General features: G+C 46.8%; 1 protein-coding gene across 5 annotated transcripts in view; it reads right to left on the bottom strand.

Annotated features, from left to right (window-relative positions):
- The window catches only part of Acsl5 (acyl-CoA synthetase long-chain family member 5), a 47093-nt gene extending 28401 nt beyond the window's left edge, over positions 1-18692 (bottom strand). The window contains exons 1-2 of one of the 5 annotated variants that reach the window (NM_053607.2): positions 18559-18692; positions 15709-15881 (exon numbers count right to left, since the gene is read on the bottom strand). The gene's annotated coding sequence lies outside the window, so the exon portion shown is untranslated. Of the gene's footprint in view, positions 1-152; positions 365-13036; positions 14691-15708; positions 15882-18558 lie in introns of those variants that run through there. The other 4 variants (XM_063276003.1, XM_039093168.2, XM_039093157.2 and 1 more) reach the window with 4 other exon arrangements.
- Between the last annotated feature and the right edge of the window lie 1227 nt (positions 18693-19919).

Genomic DNA, 19919 nt, shown 5'->3' with positions numbered 1-19919 from the left:
AAAACTACTGCTTTGGCAGCAAGTAGCAACTAGAAATTGAGTTAGGGCTTGCCCCTACCTGCCTCTCAGTCCTCTCCTGGGGTGGGTAGGACACGGCTGTCAGCTAAGCTGGATCGTATCTCCCAGGTTTTCTGCCTTTGTCCCAAGCTCACCTGCAAATAAACAGATCCTCACCCGACCTCTTTCAACAGTGGGAACAAATTTGAGGCACCAAAACTGTTGCCGTCTCCTCTAGAAGGCAAGCTGACATAAAACGAGGTATTGTTATAAACACTGTCTTCAAAGCAGGCTCTAAAGGTGAAGTTTCTGTTCAGTGTGGTAGGAGTGCAAAGGGTGTATGGGAAGACCAATGGCCTTGTAGGTAACCCCCTGGGAGAGAGGAGACTGGAAATCCTTGACTAGTCTCAAGAGGGGCAAATGCTGTCAATCACAGCTAATTGTTACCACATAGTCACATGGGCCCAGAGTCACTAGGTTGTCAAATTTTCCCTCCTTAGATAACCCAGAACACTAGATACCATAGAAAAAACCCTCAGTTTCAATGAGTAGAAAGCTTTAAAAGAAACCAATAAGAACACATCTACTTTAATTTGAACCACAGGCTGCCTGTGTTTGGCTAGTCCTTCCAGACGTACTTGGATCGTATTGCCTACAGAGAGGGAGTCTGTTCACGGCACCACAAACACTGGCCAGATTTACACATTTGGAGAGAATGAAAGGACCGTGGATATGCTGGCAAGGGATTTGGTAAACTGAAGAAGGTACTGAAGGGTCTATGTATCTGCCGGCAGAAATGGCTTCTGTGCTGACTGAGTTCCCAACTCAAGAAGAGTCACAGAATTTTGGATGGTTTTCCCTGCTGCCCTTAACGTTTCAAAATTGTAACAACAACAACGATGACGACAACAGAATTAGCCGTTTTAACATATACTATTCAGGAGCATGGGAAGTCAATAATGTTCTTGCTATACAAGCACGAGGTCCATCTCCTGAACCCGTGTAAAAATTGGGTTGTGGTGGCCCAACCTTACAATCCTCACACTAGAGAGGCAGAGGTAGGCAGATCCCTGGGGCTTAGTGCCCAGTCAAGCTACCTTCATCACCAAGCTTTAGGTCCCAGCACAGAACTTGCCTCAGAAACTAAGGTGGCTGTCTCCTGAGAAACCACATCTGAAGTTAATGCCGCTTGTGCACACCTGTGTGTATGCACTCTCCCACGTGTATCAGAATACTCACATGCACACTCATACATGCACACTTGGGTAGAAACCAGGGAAAGCACCGCTACCCTTCTCCTGGGTCCTGTGTGTACAGGTGAGATCCAGTCCCCTCTAGAGTCACCCTTGTGAGCCCTCACGTGGTGACATTTGTTCTTTACATTAATGCCACACCTCTGTGGAGAAAAATGTGCAAGGGAGAGTTGTAATCATGGTAACAAAAAAGGGGGGAGAGGTATTGTCTGCTGTGCCTGAGAGTTTCAGTTCCAGACCACCTCCACACAGAGAAGGAACCACATTACACCTGAGGACGCCCCAACTGGCCAGCTTCCTCTGCTTGTGGACCTGTTGTCACCGTGGCTGTGTCTCACCTCCTGTGGTGTGGCTGCACAGCCATAGCCAAAGCCTTTAATTTCTTAGCTTCTAAAGGGTCTGGGATGTGAACTGAAACATAATCCCTGCCTCCAGACCTCTTTACAAGCTCCCTGAACCAATATTGCTTGGATTTTACCCCTCTGTGGAGTTGGGCAACATTTGTTCATTAAGTTTCATTTTATTTGAATGAAGATCTTGAGGGACCCTCTCTACACTATCACTCAAGCTGCATGTTGTTTGCTGTTGTGAATCTTTTGGGCTAACTCTATAGGTTAAATTTTTTCTCCCTTGGTAAGTCTCTTTCTTGTCAAATATATTTTTGTGCAAAGGTCTGGGTTGGATTATGAGCACCACAAAATAATTTTTGAAGTTAAATGAGTAATAGCTTATATTTTGGGGTCTGGAGAGATGGCTCAGTAGCTAAGGGCATGTTCGAGGATGACCTGAGTTTCTTCCTTGCACCTACAGGGTTTGGGAGGGCTCACAACCACCCGAGTCCAGCTTCCAGGATCTTCCATGCACTCTTCTGGCCTCTGTAGTCCCTGCACACATGTAGCATCCACTCACACAGACACACATCCGCATAGATAGGATCATCATTCTAGCCTGCTTTTTAAAGGTTGCATTTGTTTCACCTCCATTCTGTTCAGAACCTCATCTGTCAGCTGAGTCTCACCTTGAACCTATGGACCTGCTCACTTCATTGTCTGTAGCTCTTCCCAGGTCCAACAGGACTGTGCACTGCTCACAACCATCTCTGCTTGCTTTCCTGAAGGCCGCTTTCTCCTCACGGATCACTTTCTCTGCTAATGCTGGTCACCATCTGAAACAGGCCCAGCCCCCTATAATCCACTGCCCCTTCTGAGCTAATCTCCTTATAGGAACGGGGGCTTTTATTGTATTTCTTGCTGTGCCTACAGTATCTATCTCTACCATGCCAAACTTGTAGGAAACTCTAAACTAACTAACTAACTAACTAACTAACTAGCTAGCTAGCTAGCTACTTTCCCAGTCTAGGATAACCTGTTCTAAATAGGTTTCAAATCTTAGGCCCCCAAAAGTCACTCTGGTCAGGCACCACCATGGCATACACCCATAATAGTCCAAGCATTTAGTAAACCAAAACAAGAGGATTATAAGTCCAAGACTAGCCTGGACTGGAGAGTGAGACACTGGTGTTTGTTTGGTTTGGTTTGGTTTGGTTTTAAGAACAACAACAACAACAACAACAAATTGGGTTGGAGAGATAGCTGAGTTGGTGAGGCACTTGCTACATAGGCATGAAAACCTGAGCTAAATCCTAGATACTACATTAAAAGAAAAAAAAAGAAAAAAAAAAAAAGCTAGGTACGGCTGAACGTGCTCACAATCCCAGTGCTAAGGAGACAGACGCAGAGACAGGTGGATCCCCACAGTTCAAGGTCAAACCAGCCCAGTCTACTTAGTGAATTTCAGGTCAGTGAGAGTCTGTGTCTCAAAAATAAATAAATAGATGATAGATAGATGATAGACAGACAGACAGGAAGGAAGGAAGGAAGGAAAGTAGGAAGGAAGGAAGAAAGGAAGATAGATACATGCATACATACATACATACATACATACATACATACATACATACATACATACATATATATAGACAGACAGATTAGATAGACAGAAAGACCAGACCAAACAAAAATGCCAAGGGGGCAAGGAAGAGTTTCTCCAATGAGAAGCCCACACCTATGTTTTTGATATTTTTCCTCTGAGTCTTTCTCCTAACTCTAGTACTTAAGATCTGCACTCCAACTCTTCTTTCTAATGGCAAAGAGTGAAATAAATCAAGAAGCAAGGTATATGGTACTTGAGCAATGACACCTGAGGTTGTCTTCTGACTCATACACACACACACACACACACACACACACACACACACACACACACACACACACACAAAGACACGTCACTCCAGCCAACCTTAAGAAGAATCCTCTCACATCAATAGTTTGGTAAAATAATGAAGCTGGTGGAAAGGGTGTCTTTATAATACCCACGAAAACCAGTTACACCAAGTCTATTTCTCTAGGCTGAGAGGAACTGCAAAGATGTGGTCTGTGGTTTACCGTCTGTACAAAGTCTAGCCAACAATCACCACTTTATTGGAGTCTTAGGAATTGCAGAAGGGCAAGCTATCTTTGTTTTCTATGCCTGGAGAATTAATTAATTAATTACCATTTTATAATAGTATATAAGTATTTGTGTTTATGATATTTGCAATATAATGATAAACTTAACAAAAATGATATTTGAAACTCTAAACTTAAAAAAGATCCTGCATTCTAGATAGTGACCAGGTTCATTTAGATGGAATTGGTTCTTCTGTTCTCTTGTTGCACATATCTGATGGTGAGGGAAAGCTCATTAAAATGGAGACCAGGGCCTGTGTCCTCACACCCAATTAGTTAACACATCATTCCATACTGAGCTCTCATTATTTTGTCTCCTAGAGACTATGCCCCATGCCTTATAACTCTTCATGACTCCAAAGGGCCATTAGGATGCTGAGTATCAAAGTTCTGACCTGGGCTTCCCACTTCCAATTCAGCCTCTACTGTGATTTCCCCTCGTTCCCAGCCACCTTCTCAGTTCTCAACCACAGAGTCTATATTTCCAGAGAAAGCAATGGCTAAAGGTCAAAGGACACTGCAAGCCAATAGTATCATTAGTATATCTAAAGGATGGTATAGCCTCTTCACTGATGTGAAGGAAGGTGAGTTCTATTTCCAGGCAACTGAAAGATGTCTCAAGGGAAAGGGAAAGTTGCATGTGACTGTGGGAAGCAGAGACAGAAGGACCCTAGGGATTTGACTGACCGACCACAACATAGGTGAATTGGTAAGGTTCAGTTTTAGTGAGGGGCCCTGCCTCGAAGGATAGATGATAGATAGATAGATAGATAGATAGATAGATAGATAGATAGATAGATAGATAGATAGATAGATAGATAGGAAAGGGATAGAAGACACTTGCTGTTGTCCTCTACACGCATCTGTCTGTGTGTACAATACAGCACATGCAAATACGCAAACATGTATTTACACATACCACACACAACGTGTGGAACCATTTTTCAAGACAAAACTTGATGGTATATGAGAGGCAGAATCAGGAAGAGTATTTGAGCCCAGGAGTAATGAATACCTTTAAATCCAACACTTGGTGGGCAGAGACAAGCAGATCTGTGAGGTTAGCCTGGGCTACGGAGTGAGTTCCGGGACTGCCAGGGCTACACAGAGACACCCTGTCCTAAAAGAAACATCATGGAAACTGCAGCACTTACAGGAGTAAATGCAAACGTTTAGGGCTTTGCTCTGACTCGAAGGGTAAAGACACATTTACAACCAAGGCTGAAAACTCAAGAGTAAGCCCTGGAAACCACAGGGTGGAAGGAGAGACATGACTTCCAGAAGACATTACCTGACCTCCCCCATGCACGTGGCACACAAATAAGAAATATAATGAAGTTTCAACAAGGAAACAACTTTAGATCTGAGTCAGAGAGCTTGAAAATGGGAAACATGCCTAAGGTAAAGATCTTCTCTCAAGTCCATACATCCGCCACAACTCTGATACCAATACGGTTTGCCTGGTCACCTGACGGCCATTTGTAAAAAACACCCAGACAAGTGAAATTCAGAGTCCAGAGGGTTCTGATAAAATAATGGGCTAGGGCACACCCGTTCACGTCTGACATTCATAATCAACTACGCAAGTTTTCTCATCATTAAATAATCACAAAACACACTCAGTATGCATTGTAAACACATATTAAATAGCATTTCAGGCCGAAATATATTTTCTTTACTTATAATAAACACTTCGGGATAAGATAGAATGCTGTTTACTGACTTACTCCCATAAAGGATGTTGGAGACGGAGCAATGTCTTCCAATAGAACAAGGTGAAGTGGGAAAGAGTATTGTAGAGACATAGATTAAAGCCCTGGCGAGGAAGACTCAAGAATACCATGTGAACTAAACTCCAGAAATGGAAGCTGTGACAAGCTCAATCACATAGAACTCTCAAAAGTGCCTGCCTTGTTGGAAGGTAGCACAGAGAAAGTATCAAACCCTGACTATAGGCCAAGAGCTAACTCCTCCCACTCAGAAGCCAGATAAAGGCAGATGAAACAAGGGTGGAGGTGTCACAACCGTGTGTACAGGAAAACAGAATCCCGAAGCTTGGGCAAGACATTCAGTGGCGGTCAGGCTTTTTGAAACACACACACACACACACACACACACACACACACACACACACACACACTCACACACACACACACACTCACACACACACACACACTCACACACACACACACTCACACACACACACACACACACACCTGTAAAAGTGCCCGCTTGTCTCCCTCCCGTTAAACCAGCAGAAACAAAAGGGTACATAAGCAATATTAATTGCAGATTATAAATTCGAGGCAACCTCTTATGAGGGAAAGTTGCCATCTTCTACAATTTAAACGTTTGCCCTTCGCCCTAGTGATTCTGCCATCAATTCATTCTGTAGAAAAATGTCAGCTCATCGGAGGGCATTAGAAACATTGTGTGGAGTATTGCCTAAAGGATTCGGGCAAGTCAGCCCATGAGCTTAATTCCCGGTGTGCTGTCTTCTCTTACCCAGGGCAGGTAACTTATCCCCTTGGTGGCTTCTTGTCTATCAAATGGCACTAACATCTTCCTAATCAGACTACTGGCTGTGATATAAAGACTAAACAGATGTATGTGTGCCGTGTGGCAGCTATGCCCACCCAGTCTTAGATGCTAGGTTTAACATCACTAAAGCCAGAGGATTGTTGCAAGTAGAAAAGTTTACCTGTTTAGGTTGCTTAACCCAACAGCACTTCCGTACATCGGAAGCCTTTGTAGGCAAACACATGTATTGATAGAAGGCAGCTCCAGGATCTACTGCCCAATAGAAAGTGCACGTGGACAACAGTCATGGACACAGAGCACTGGTGCTTCCGAGGGGATGCTCTCCGTCGGAAAGACAAGTGGAAGGCGAGACGTTAGAAGGAGATTTTCCCAGAAAGTTTTAGGTATCGAATCCTTCAGTCAAAGGACCCAACAACAAGCCAGGTCATTGTTACTGACTGAAGGCACGGCTGTGAAATCCTAACTTCACAGGATTGTTATTTTGTGTGTATAGCTGAGTGTTGGGTATAGAAACAGGGTCTTATCAGGGAGCCCAGGCTGGTCTTGAACTCAGAATTACGACTCAGCCTCCCGAGAGGCTAGGATTACAAGCATGGAAGGCTGCGCCCAGATAAGTGGGGCTGCTGTGCACTGCAGAGTGCGACTACAAACCTGGGCCCTGCACAGATCACTGCAGCGTGGATGAGCACTGCCGACCAAACAGAAAGAGTAAAGGGGGCTGGGCTGGACAGGAAGGACAGAGCTTCCACGGGGAGTCTGGAGTAGCTCCTACTGGGAAGGAAATCCTTGCTGGTATATATTGCTTAATCTGAAACTCGTATTTTATCTACGAGCTGATACGTACAACTATTATCCTGCCTCTGACTCAGGCAGCTGCTGTAGAATGTTCCGCCCCCAGATCAGAGTAGTGAACGTGAGCACACCTGGGGACGCCCCGGCCCCCCAAATTTGTTCCCGTCGGTGTGGGCTCCCTCCCCAACAGCATTCCATGGGAGCCTCTTCCAGTGTGTGAAGCACATCTAGTCCACTGAGCAAGACAGCCTGAAACTGCCGCTCTGGGGGTGGAGACTTCTTTCATTCAATCTCCCCATCAGATAAGAATCCAGAACAAAGGTGGAGTCCCAGGAGCTAAGGATATTCCTCCGAGTAGCTGAGGAGCGCTGCTATGAGACTCTGACCTATGAGCCAGGAGATAACATCTCAGCCACTAAGCAGCACCTACCACCTCACATTAGCCGAGTAATCAGGCAGAGACTTGCTCCTACTCCTAGGTGTTCTGAAACAGACACACAGACACACACAGACAGAGACACACACACAGACACACAGACACATACACACAGACAGACAGACAGACAGACAGACAGACAGACACACACACACACACACACACACACACACACACACACACACACACACACGTCCTCAGCCAGTCAGGAAAAGGGCATCTTGAATTCTTCACGAGCAGAAGGGGACGGCAGCCTCATAAAAAGGAAGTCCTATTAAAAACCCACAGAAAAGCCCACCAAACTGGGGAAAGCAAGAACAAGAACTAAGAACAACCCCCTCCCCCCGCTGCCCACTCCTTCTTTAGTACAACTGCTAGGGTGGGCACCATGGCTCCAAGATGCAAGGCACCCCCTATATGAAAGCACACCATAAATAACCCGTAAGAGCTGCTGTCAGAAAGACCCAGAGCTTAACCAGACAGGAAAACAAGAGGTCCAGGCAGCCAGGGAGTTGTGCTGTATGACTACTTCCTCCCTGTTGGTTCCCAGCAAGGCTTCTGTAACTCAGTGACCATCGCTGCGAGGTACTATGAGCACTCCATACGGAGGCTATCCGAGCCTTTAGAGTCCAGTACACACAGCACAGACCCCCCAAGGTAGAGTGGGACCCCGCTGAGACTGTGCCACCCCTTTCTTTTGCTCACACTCACTCGGGCTCTGAGAAGAGCCAACCGAGGGTGGAAGAACACTCACTGCAGAGTTCAGTCTCAAAAGGAACACAGTGTGTGCCTAGCCTGGAGTCTGCTGGATCCTTCTTGAGAGTTGCGAGGCAATGGCTGCCCAACAGGAATGAGGCCAAGGCAGAGTCCCAAGCACCGGGCATGCTCTCCAGTATTCAAACCTAGGATGATCAGGTGGTCAGAGCACTCCGCACAGAGAAGCTAGCCTCAGAATGCTTTAACTGCTAGGAAATGAAGCCATTTTTCCAGGGAGCTAACTTGCTTTATTGGGGTGTATCTAATTGTTGGCTCTCGTGGGCAGCCAAAAGGATGTGTGGTAACAATATGTTTATCTGCCCTGTGGCACCTTTATTTGTGACCACTTCTCAGAAAATGGGAGAAGATGGGGATGTAGCTAGCTGACTGCGTCTGGGTCAACATCCATAAAGCCCTGGGTTTGATCCCCAACACCTAGGAAAACAGGAATAGCAGCACACCCCGTGTCACCAGCATTCTGGAGGTAGAGGCAGGAGGAGCTGCAGGTCAAATCCAAGGACATCCTCTGATAGACAGTGAGTGTGGGGCCAGCTTGGGTACTTGACAGCTTATCTCCAAAAAATGACAAGATTAAATAAAAACAGAAGACACCCCCATGCCCCAACAAAGACATAAAATAACCAGAGAGAGATACAGTTGAGGGCCCTTTGCCCCCTAGTATGCCCTATGTTGATTGACAGTAAAATATATAACCCTGCCCTCTACAGCATGACAGGTCTGTCCAACATGGAAAAACAAACAAAAACCAAGCGAATGGTTCCAGTCGTGGAAGGAGCATCCCAGGATGAGAAAGAACAGGCCCTGTAGACTAGTCAGCCCCTTTGGGTCACGACGGTCACACTCAGATGTGTGATCCCTGATCCCGTGGCCTTACTGCTAACAGTTTCTTTTCCAGGTGCAATCAAAGATGTCCACCCAGAGAAGCTCATGGACAGAAAGACTCCCCCACACTCTGCTTCCAGCCAGGGTTGCCATCATCCAGCCCATCGCACCATCTTCCTGTTTCTTATCAACAGTCCTCCTGACTAATCTAAGCAGGAGGGAGGAGAAGAGGCAGGGTCTAATGCACAGTCACCTTCACCCATAATGCTCTCCCCTCATCCTCTCACTCGCACTGACTTCTGGGAAATGGTGTTTCTAATGGAGTAGATAAAGAGCATGAAGATAAAGGCCCCGGGAAGGATCAGTGGGTGGCTCGATATCTGGTGCTCTTGGCCACTGCTGAGCCACTTAGACAGACACAGTCACTCCGGGTACGGTGCTGACAGACTTTGGCCAGTTGAGTCAGGTGGTATTTAATAAGACAGCCATTGTTGACTCAAATGCTAACAGCCTATTAACTTAGTCCCTTAGGATATTCGTGGAGCCACACACAGGGTGGTGGCAGGAAGTGACAAATCCCACCGGCACACAGGTTGACATAGGTGACCTTGATCTACTGCTGTGATTAAAACAAATCACAGTCCAATGGCCCCACCCTATAGAAAAGCTTGTCAAGGGGAACACCCCTACCCCACCCCCCACACACACACAAAGGGCAGCCCCAGCCCCTTGCTGACCAAGTTAATTTTGAGAGAACAAGTCAAGCACACGTCCCCTAGATTTGATAAGAGGGTCTGTAAAAAGATAGAATGGGCAAAGTGCTGGGTCCCCATCACTCCTGTTCGATAAAGAGTGGATGATGCAAGAGGTTGTGAAAGACGCCTTCCTGCGTGGGTTCACTGCAGACTCAGCTCTCACACTACCTGGCTAGACCAATGGTCAAGCATCAGCAGATCTGCAGTGCAAGCAGCGAGCTTCACTGCCAGGGCTTCTCCTGTGCAGAAGCAAACCTTCAAGGTCATGGCTTTTCTAGACTTCAGAGCAGCAGATCTATCATTGACTGGGGCAGCCCCAGGGACAGTTACTCAACATCACTGCAAATCTGCTGCTTTCAACTGTGCACAGCAAAATGCTATCAGACTTAGTGCGCTATTGGGCATGTAGGAAGTCCTGGGGATGTGGCTCAATTAGTATAGTCTTTGTTGCACAAGCCCGAGAACCTAAGAGAGATTCTCAGAAGCCAGGTCTGAGAAAACAAAAAGCAGGTGTGGCCGTATGTGTTTACGATCTCAACTCTGGGTAGCTGGGAAATAGTAGATTGCTGGAGTGGAGCTCACTCAGTCCCCTTGGTGAGATCCAGGCTGATGAGAACCTCTGATCCCAAAAGGAAGGTGGACAGAACCTGAGGTAGAACTCCAGAGGATGTCGCCGGCATGCAGGTGAATGTGCACTAATGTCTACACACACGCCTACACAAACTTACCTGCACACACCCCCTCACACATGTTTACCTGCACACACACTGACACCAAGAGTCTCTCTTTTCTTTTTTGGACAAGCCTCCATTTTCACACCCTTACTCTTCCCTATTAGATGACCTGTAGAAGATGTCTCAAAAGATATGACCATTGGCATCTTGGTTCCTCTTACAGACAAATGTCTCAAGAAGTCCTTGTTACTATTTAAACACCGCAGTTGTAACTGGAGGAGACATGAGCTATCTCTGACCCAGCCGCACTCCATATCTCCCTCAAGCCACTCACATAGTCCATCACCGTTGTAGAATAGAATGATCCAGGCAGACTGAGAGATCTGTAATGGCAGCACAAAGGCTGGCTGGCCTTCCAAACCCTATCAACTCATTTATTCACATACCAGGAACCTAGGAAAAATCCGGCCCTATGACTGTGGGGCGGGCTGCTGAGAGACTGATCTAACATCAGGACAGACCCAGATGTACTGACCAAAGAATGTGGTGTGAACTGTGAAGGTGAGGTCACTGCTGGGACAACACCACACTTGCCATGTGCTGCCAGACTTAAAACTCACCTCCAGTTGCACCCAGTCAAGAGTCAGTGCATCTGCTAGGTACGAGTATGTGACATAGTAACAGGTAACAGATTCTTGATTTTTAAAATGCTGCCAATCCCAGGATGGGGAGCTCATCTGCCAGGAGGAGGGAGAAGACACCTCCTCTTCCTCTTCCTCCTCCTGCTCATTCTCCTCCTCCCCCCTCCTCCTCCTACTGTATTTTTATTTTTTAAAGATGAACTTGCTTTTTAAAAATTAAACATTCCAAAGTGAGCCCTCTAGAACATTCACCATGATACACCGCTGTCCTGTCTATTTAATTCCAAAACATTTTTGTCGTACTGAAAGAAACCCCTGAGCACGTGAGGCAGTGACTGCCCCTTCCCTGCCCTCCCAGCCCCGGATAACTGGTCTGTCTACATTTTGTCTTCACAGATTTGTAGTGGAGTAAACATCTGCTGTTTCTTACTCTTTGGCCCACGCAAGAAGCAAGACTCATCAAGGCATTGAAGAACAGATTGCCACTGAAACGAAGTGAGCCCAAGTTCAGATTCCACATCTAACCATCCATGGTGTGTTGGGTGTCTTTCTTTCTTAGCCTCACCTTTCTACCAAGAATGTACTCCTGGTTGGGAATTTAGCTCAGTGGTAGAGCACTTGCCTAGCAAGCACAAGGCCCTGGGTTCGGTCCTCAGCTCCAAAAAAAAAAAAAAAAAAAAAAGAATGTACTCCATAGGGTTTGATTGAAAGTCAAAATAAAAGTCCCCATAAGATTCTAAGCATGGTGCTTCCCCAATGGCAGCAGTATTTTAATATTCCTGGTTCCAGAAAACTCTCAAACAGGGGATGACCACATGAGCTCAGTCTGGTGCCTAGAATGTCACACAGGAACATCTTTTTACAAGCTCAAAACTTTAGGTTATCCAGAGAAAGGCTTATCCTACAAGTGAGTGAAGAATGGGTTTTAAAAATAAAACTGTAAATATTTTATTTTCAAAAGCATCAGACTGCCTACAGTTCTGATACAATTGACAACCTGCTTGCCCTGTGAACCTGGGGGAGGTAGGATGTCACCTCTCTGACACTACCTTTTTAACCATCACATAGAGAAGCCACCGGCCACAAAATAGCGTCTTGTTCAAATATGATATCTGCTATGCGCTGGTACTGGACTCAGTTCTCTGTGCTTCTTTAGTGCTCCTAGGACCTGTTTCCTTGCTATGATGTAGCACTGTGCACGGAGGCACACTGCCCAGAAGAACTAGCATATGCCTGGGCATGTAATCCCAGCCCTTGGACAGCCGAGACTGGTAGATTGCTAGCCCCATCTGCATAAAAAATAGAATGAAAGACAATTTCAAAAAAAACAAAAAAACAAAAAACAAAAAACAAAATAAAATTATAATATAGCTTGGCCGAAACTTCGTTTGATTGGACAGTGTTTTCTTTTCTTTTCTTTTCTTTTCTTTTCTTTTCTTTTCTTTTCCTTTCCTTTCTTTTCTTTTCTTTTCTTTTCCTTTCCTTTCTTTTCTTTTTTTTCAGAGCTGGGGACCGAACCCAGGGCCTTGTGCTTGCTAGCCAAGCGCTCTACCACTGAGCTAAATCCCCACCCGGACAGTATTTTTTTTAATTAAATTGAATATGCTTCTCTGGGCCCTATGTGCTGCATTTTTTCCCTAGTGTCTCCAACACCAATAGCCCACCATACACCAGCCACTTCACCTGCCTACGCTGCCTGCTTCTCTCAAACCGCCTGCGTTTATAGCTCTTGCTTTATTTAGGCTTTTGTGCCTTTCGTCGGTAGAGACAGGCACACGAGTGATGCTCACAAGATTTTATACTGTTTCTTCCGAGGTGAATTCTACAATTACCAGAAATACCTGCCGTGCACGTAGAGGGCGGGATCGGAATCCGCTGCTTCTGTCTTCCGTTTTTAAACCTGACCAATGTTTTATTTTATTCTAGACCCTGCCTCTTACAAGGCACCAATCAACTGTAAGTAGGAAGTTTAGATTCAATCCTGCCATTCAGACTAGACTGTCAAAGGAGGGGGGAGGGGCGATACCACAGGAGGTACCAAAGCCCAGCCGTGGACCCCTTTTCAACGTTCACTCCCTCAAAACCCTTCAAGAGCATCTTAGATTCAACCACCCAGCTTCATTCGGCCTGTCTCTCCATCTCCTTAGACTCATTCCTCAGCTCCTACCATCGGAGGGAGACAAAACTCAGTGAAAAGCCAAGGTTAAACCCCCAGCCCACCCCAGGGAGCCGCCACGTGCTCAGGTCCGCAAAAATGTCTCTGCTTGTATTCCATCCCCGAGAGGATAAAGTCCCTCCCTGCGTCCTCTTCCTCCTTCCCCTCACCCCTTCTGATACAGAGGAGCCCTCCACTCCCAGGCAGAGAGAGCATGGCGCACACACGTGGGGGCACAGCGAGCTGTGAATTCCAAGCCGCTTCCTGAAGTGGACAGGGAGGAGGGATTCGGGATGCCTCTGTCACGCGCACGAACCCCGTCCTAGGATCACACCCGGTTCCAGATCCCTTACCCTGTGAAGGGCCGCACGCCTTGGAGCTTCCGAGTGGGGCTTTCTGTCTCCGGCTTCTTGCTGGCAGGAGAGCCCCGGTTCTCCCTTCCTCACCCCGGGTTCCTCCGCGGGCAGGGTGGCTTCAGAGCGTCCATGCAGGCAGGCAGGCAGCCTGGCTAGCGTCCCCACTTCTGCCCTGCCCTGATCTGTCCCAGCCAAGCCATAGCCGGGCTTTCTGACATGCTGGTGCTGGGGACTTCACTTCCTGGTTTGGTTTTTTTTTTTTTTTTTTTCCTCTTTTACAACTGAAAGTGGAAGCGCCTTTGACTAGGAAGAGACAGATATCCAAAGCTACCCTGGCGGGTTTTCAAAGCCTTTGACCTCAGTCACCAAGGGCTGAAACACAAGCCACCTTTGCATCAACACAGGCCACCTGCTCCCGCTGGTCCCATTTGCTCTCCTCCAAGACGGAAAATCCAAATGAAAACGGGTTGAGGTGCCCCTGGGTTCACTGCCAGAGAAACGGAGGTGACGTTGTTCCCCCGCTGCGTTCGCAGGACAGGAAAGTCCAGCTACAGGGACCTCCGCCCTTAGGTCAGACGCAACACAACTGTCCCTTTCTCCGTGTAGCCCCTTTCCCCGGTTCCTCGGCTCAGAAAGCCAGACACACCTCGCTGAGACAACAGAATAGATAAAATGAGGAACCACTAGGACGGCGAGCCATTCAGTTGACGTGGCTCCTTTTCCGCCGCCGCCTCCCCACCAGCTCCAGTTCTCACCCGCCAAGTTTAAGGATGAAATGTATTCTGTGACTCCTCTCACACCTGAGCATTACCCGGGTCGACAGTTATCTTGTTTGATCACCCTTTGAGGTTCTGGTCTCCCAGAAACACAAGGAGACCTCAGTCTCAGAATTGGAAAAGAGATGACAGGTTTTGTCCCCTCCCTCTCCCCACTCCCGCAGCAACCTCACAGACCGGCAGGATCAAGTAGCATTTAAGAAGGATAGGCAGGAAGTTCAAGGTGAATACTGGCTCTTCATAAGAGCTACCTTAGGATTCCTTCTTTCTGCAGAGAGCACCCCATCCCCACAGACCCACCCACCCCTGCTAGAAAGACCAGGGGAAAATGGTGCCACATCTTAGAGACCTGCAGGTCTGACCCCTTGGGTAGGATAGAGAGAGGTGCCTCTAGCTTTTGTTTAATTTTAGAGCTCAGCATACCAGGATCCCCCCGGCCCCCGCCCTGACCCCCAGAGGAGGACCTTTGGTGGGGGAGAGGATGCAGCACCTCAGTCAATGGGATACCTATCCCTGGATTCTCTCTAAGTCCTGTCTTATCCCATCTCCCATCAGGGGATTAGAGGACATCAACTATAGATGTCACTGATCTCTAGAACTTAGTGTCCGTTTCAGCAAGCTCTGGTTTGTTCTAAGGTCTTGCTGGGCTGTCTGTCAATCCAGTTCCAGTGCATGGTGGTGACACCCTTAATACTTCCTACATGGGAGGATTCTGACATGCCCAAGATTTCTGTACTGTGGAACAGACCATAGAGACGGATGACCTGTGTCAAGTACAGCTACACCATGTTCTAGCTCTAAAGAAAGGCCATGCTTAACGACTCAGAGTTGCATCCAGAACCGGAATCCTTTACAAGAGATTCCCCAAGTGTCAACACGTACCCTCTCCATTAGGGTGCTTTCCAGATCCTCCAAGACCTTCTGAATGGAAGATGAAGGAAACCTGCATTCTTGCTCCATTTTAACCTTTAAAAGGCTTTGCGCCCTTTCGAAAGTGGGATTCACGTTTTCTTCCAACTCCTTTTATTTTTCTCTTCTAAGAGCCAAGTGGCTCAAATGTTTCCTTTTCAAACTGATGTCTTTCTTTGCCTCCCACACAAGTCACTTGAGATTATCACTCGTGTTAGGAAAGAGCTTTAGGCAGGTCGAGGATGACTATACACCCACCTTCTTCCCCCTACTTCTCTCTACTCCCACTATCCCATAAGCCAAAGAAAGCAGCTCACCTGTGAGAACAGTCACAGTCGCTGGGTGGAGGAGTGGCTCCCCTTGTAGCTAGATGTTGTTGGTTCAGCACCACATTCAGCTGCCTCCGTCTTTCTGAACTCCAGGACTAGGCACACCTGAAGCCAGTGGATCTTGTCTGAGTGTCCTGCCAGCTCCTTTGGAACCTTTGGACCTGTTGCGATAGAGGTGCAAAGGTAGAAGTTACCTGCTCAAACACTCAGAGTCACCTCTGACAGAAGTGGAGAATTTGGCAAAAGGTTAAACAAGAGATTGTTAGGCAATGGACTGAAGAAGGGAAAAAATAGAGCAATTGGCCCGGAAAGCTGGCATTGAGTGGGGTGAAACTTTATAAAGGCCAGAGTTTAGAGGAAGGGGTAGGTATGCATGTGGCTTTGCATAGGAGGGGTTTTTCTTTTCCCCACTATCTTTGGGTCTGAGACAGGAAGAGTCCAGAGTAGACATTAAGGCAGAGAAAGTGCACCTTTACTTCAGGAAATGGGGAAGTCACTCACACCGGCTCAGGCTGCGGCTGTAAGATCTGGGCTGAGTAGAAGTTTGTGTTTGGAGATGAGCCTTCTAGGAAAGCCAGGATATTCCAGGATTCCAAAGCAAACAAATAAGCAGAGGTAGCTTGAAGTCCAGAGACTGAGTCAAAAGACAAGTCCAAGTGCACAGAGAGTGTGGGGTCATGGGACCAATCTGCCCTACTTGCCCCTAGCAAGACACCAGAGGTGTTGCCTCACAACTCAGCCTATCTCCTTCCTTCTATCCATGTGGAAGGAGTTTGTCACTATGCTGTTACTAAATCATTAAGACCACAAAGGTATCATCACTAATCAGAAGAAGTATGAACAGATAAGGGACTCTTTAGACCAGGCAAAACTTTTATTTCTCAGGGGAGGACAATGGACCCTTTTCAGGAAGACACTGAAACCTTATAACCAGACCTTATAAGCAGACTACCTAGGCCTGAGGCAGGCTCACAGATGTCCATCTGTGTGTTTGGTCCCTCTATGATGCTGTCCTACCAGTCAATGTATAGCTAGCCACTGGCGAGCGTGCAAATCTTGAGTGCTTTTTGTGTACCAGGCCTGTATGGAAAGGCTTACTTCTGAATGTACCCGGTCAGGAGACCAATATCAAAGTCAGGCATTAATACCACTTTCTGCTCAATTATGTGTGGGCTTAGCAAGTTAATAACTCAGGGGTCTTCTCGGGTCAGATTTGTATCCAGGTCTTAAGTGCTTGGACGTCAAAGTGGACCTCAAAGGTCCTCTCTTCCTAAAGAGCCCCAACCTACGTTTCCTTACCACCAGAAAGAAAGGGGCTCCTAAGAGGCTCTGGAGAGCCCTGTGAGAACCTCGGGCATTAGTGCTACTGGACTGGACCAGAGCCAGGGTATGCTGGTCAGCAAACTACGGACTGAACACCTGCTGATGCCATATTCTCTAGAGAGTGAGATGCGCCAAGCCATAGTTTCTAAACTTCAGTACATGTCACAATCACCCAGAGGGACTGTCACAACGCCGTTGTCTGGACCTGTGCCATGGGTTTTCAATTCAGTAAGCAGGAGCTCAGGCCTTTTGCATTTACATCAGTGTCAGGTGATATGGGTGCCATTGTCCTGGGGTCACCCTAGATTCATTTTTGCACCAACCTTGCCTTTAATAGGACCAACTAGATACTCAGTTATCTACAGAGGCTGTATTAGGGATAGCCTTGGTTATGACCAAGTGGGACCTAGATGTGAACTCATGGTTTGGGGACATTGGGGAGCTGGCTGGGTCCCAGGAGGAGGCTTTGGCTGAGCAGGAGTCCTGCCACTGACTGTTCACGCCACCTTTACATAGACCCAACTCGAAGTCACACGGGGTCAGAACAGGAGGACCCACGTGAGTGTGACTATGGGCATGATTGAGCCATCTGTGTCATGACGACCTTAACTTCATTCTCAAGAGCATCGGAGACTCCAAATGTGATATGCTGACCTATGGTGAAAAGCCAGAATCCAGGTCCCTAATGGTCTAGCAGGCCACAGCAGCTTTCTCTTCTCTTAATGTGTATATTACATGGACATGGACACACACACACACACACACACACACACACACACACACACACACACGTTATATTATTGTTTTATATTATATCATTATATTTTATATAAATTATACATTATATAATAATAATGCTATTACATATCATATTACATATATATATTGCATATGTGTATATGGTATGTGTCCCTGCTGGGAGTGTTTGCAGGTTGTGTTTGCACACATGTGGAGGTCACAGACTGATATTGGGTGTTTTCCTTGACTATGCTCCACCTTACTTATTGAGGCAGAGTCTCTCCCTTGAAGAGAGAGCTCTCTGGCTTGTCCACCTACTCAGCTTGCTTGGTGTTGGCGGGAAATCCCCTCCCCGCCCACCTCCCCTCCCCGTTTCAGCCCTGACAAGTACTGAGGTTACAGTGCTCTATGCCTACCTGCCATTTATGTGTGTGCTGTGTGTCTGAAAAGCAAGCGCCTTCCCATCGAACCACCTCCCCAGCCCCCACATCATCTCTTGCTGAACCACTGTCTCTGGCATGTCTCTTCAAACACCACGGTCAGACCATGGCATGTCTCTTCAAACACCACGGTCAGACTATGGCATGTCTCTTCAAACACCACGGTCAGACTATGGCATGTCTCTTCAAACACCACGGTCAGACCATGGCATGTCTCTTCAAACACCATGGTCAGACTAGGCATCTTTATAGCACCCATAGCCATACAGCTTAGAACACAATGGTCTTTAAAACCCCTTTCAATTTAGCCATCCAGCAGCCACTGAAAAGTGCAAACCTTCATTCTTTTAGGCCATTCACAGGTGAGGTTATTGTGATGTGGGGGGACTGACCAATAGCCCCGATTCTGACATAGTCTTCCATGGGATGCTCTGACTGTGTGTACTTTCTCTCCCTTTTCGTAGGGACAAAGGAACCACATATTCAATACACCACAGTTCTGGAATGCAGACACAAACATTCCAGACTCCTGTAACTCAGCCTGGAGACAGCTCTGCTACCTCTCAGGCTAGGGGCTGGGCGTACTCCACAAATAGAAACCAACCTTTCTCAGGAGCTGAAGGCGGGGAAGAGCAGGCCTGTTGACACTGCGTTTCCTAGTTTATAACTCTTCCAAGCTGCCTTGCCTCTTCACGACTGTGAGGTGTGAGTGTCAACAAGAGTTTCAGACATCTACATCAATCATGAGGGATGGCAGTCAGACGCCATGATTCGTTCTTCATTTGACCTTCAAAATCAAGTGGACAGAAGCCGCGATTTTCCTAGATGAGAGAGTAAAAACTCAGATAGGACATGCCACCTCCCAGAGACCCTATATCTTGGAGATCAGGGCATGATGGTGCAAGGAAGGAGGACAAACACATTTAAAAATAATTTTAGGGTATTGTATAATAATTTGTAGCACCCAGTGATTTCCGTGTTGTCCTCTAATAGTCTGCATTGCACCAAGTGTTATTTAAAATCTTTACTCTCTTCCAACATTGGGATGCTTTATTTTTTCCTCTACATGTTATTTCAAGATTCTATACAATACATATTATATAATGATTTGAATCTAACAAATCATAAAGGAAAATGGAAATTTCCTTTTTAAATAAGAATCCAGAAAGAGTGGTCTTAAGATTCAAGATTCTCTGTTTTAGAAGGTTTTGTTTGGTTCGGATTGGAGAATTTCCACAAAGTGATGGTTCCCCCCAGGAAGTTTGGTGGAGGGCAAAGATGAGAACATCAGGAAAAAGGGAAGCCATGGGAGGGGGAGGAAGGTCCAATGGTAAGAGCTCCCTGGGCGTTAGCTTCCTGATCCCAGCACAGAAGGACCAGGAAGAAGAAAGAAGAAGAAGAGAAAGAGGAAGGAGGACAGAAAGAAGACAATGGTGACACAGAATTCCGTAATGGCTAAGAGATGTGGGACACATGGGTAAGAAAGAGCATAGACTGAATGCTTGTCCAGGGTAGGCAGAATGGCCCAAGGGCAAACAGAAACAGTGTCAGAGCTGTAGATGAGACAACTCATGTCAACTCAGCAATGATGGGCCAGAAAGGAAGGAGCTGGGGTGACGTGCCCCAGAGTTCATGGACCAGCATGTACAGGTGTCATAGTGAGGACTGTGAGGGCTGAACTTTAGCTTCCTACATGGC

The sequence above is a fragment of the Rattus norvegicus genome, chromosome 1 (assembly GCF_036323735.1).
Source record: "Rattus norvegicus strain BN/NHsdMcwi chromosome 1, GRCr8, whole genome shotgun sequence".
NCBI lineage: Eukaryota > Metazoa > Chordata > Mammalia > Rodentia > Muridae > Rattus > Rattus norvegicus.
The sequence above is the reverse complement of the archived record's forward strand: the minus strand, read 5'-3'. Positions and strand labels throughout refer to the sequence as shown.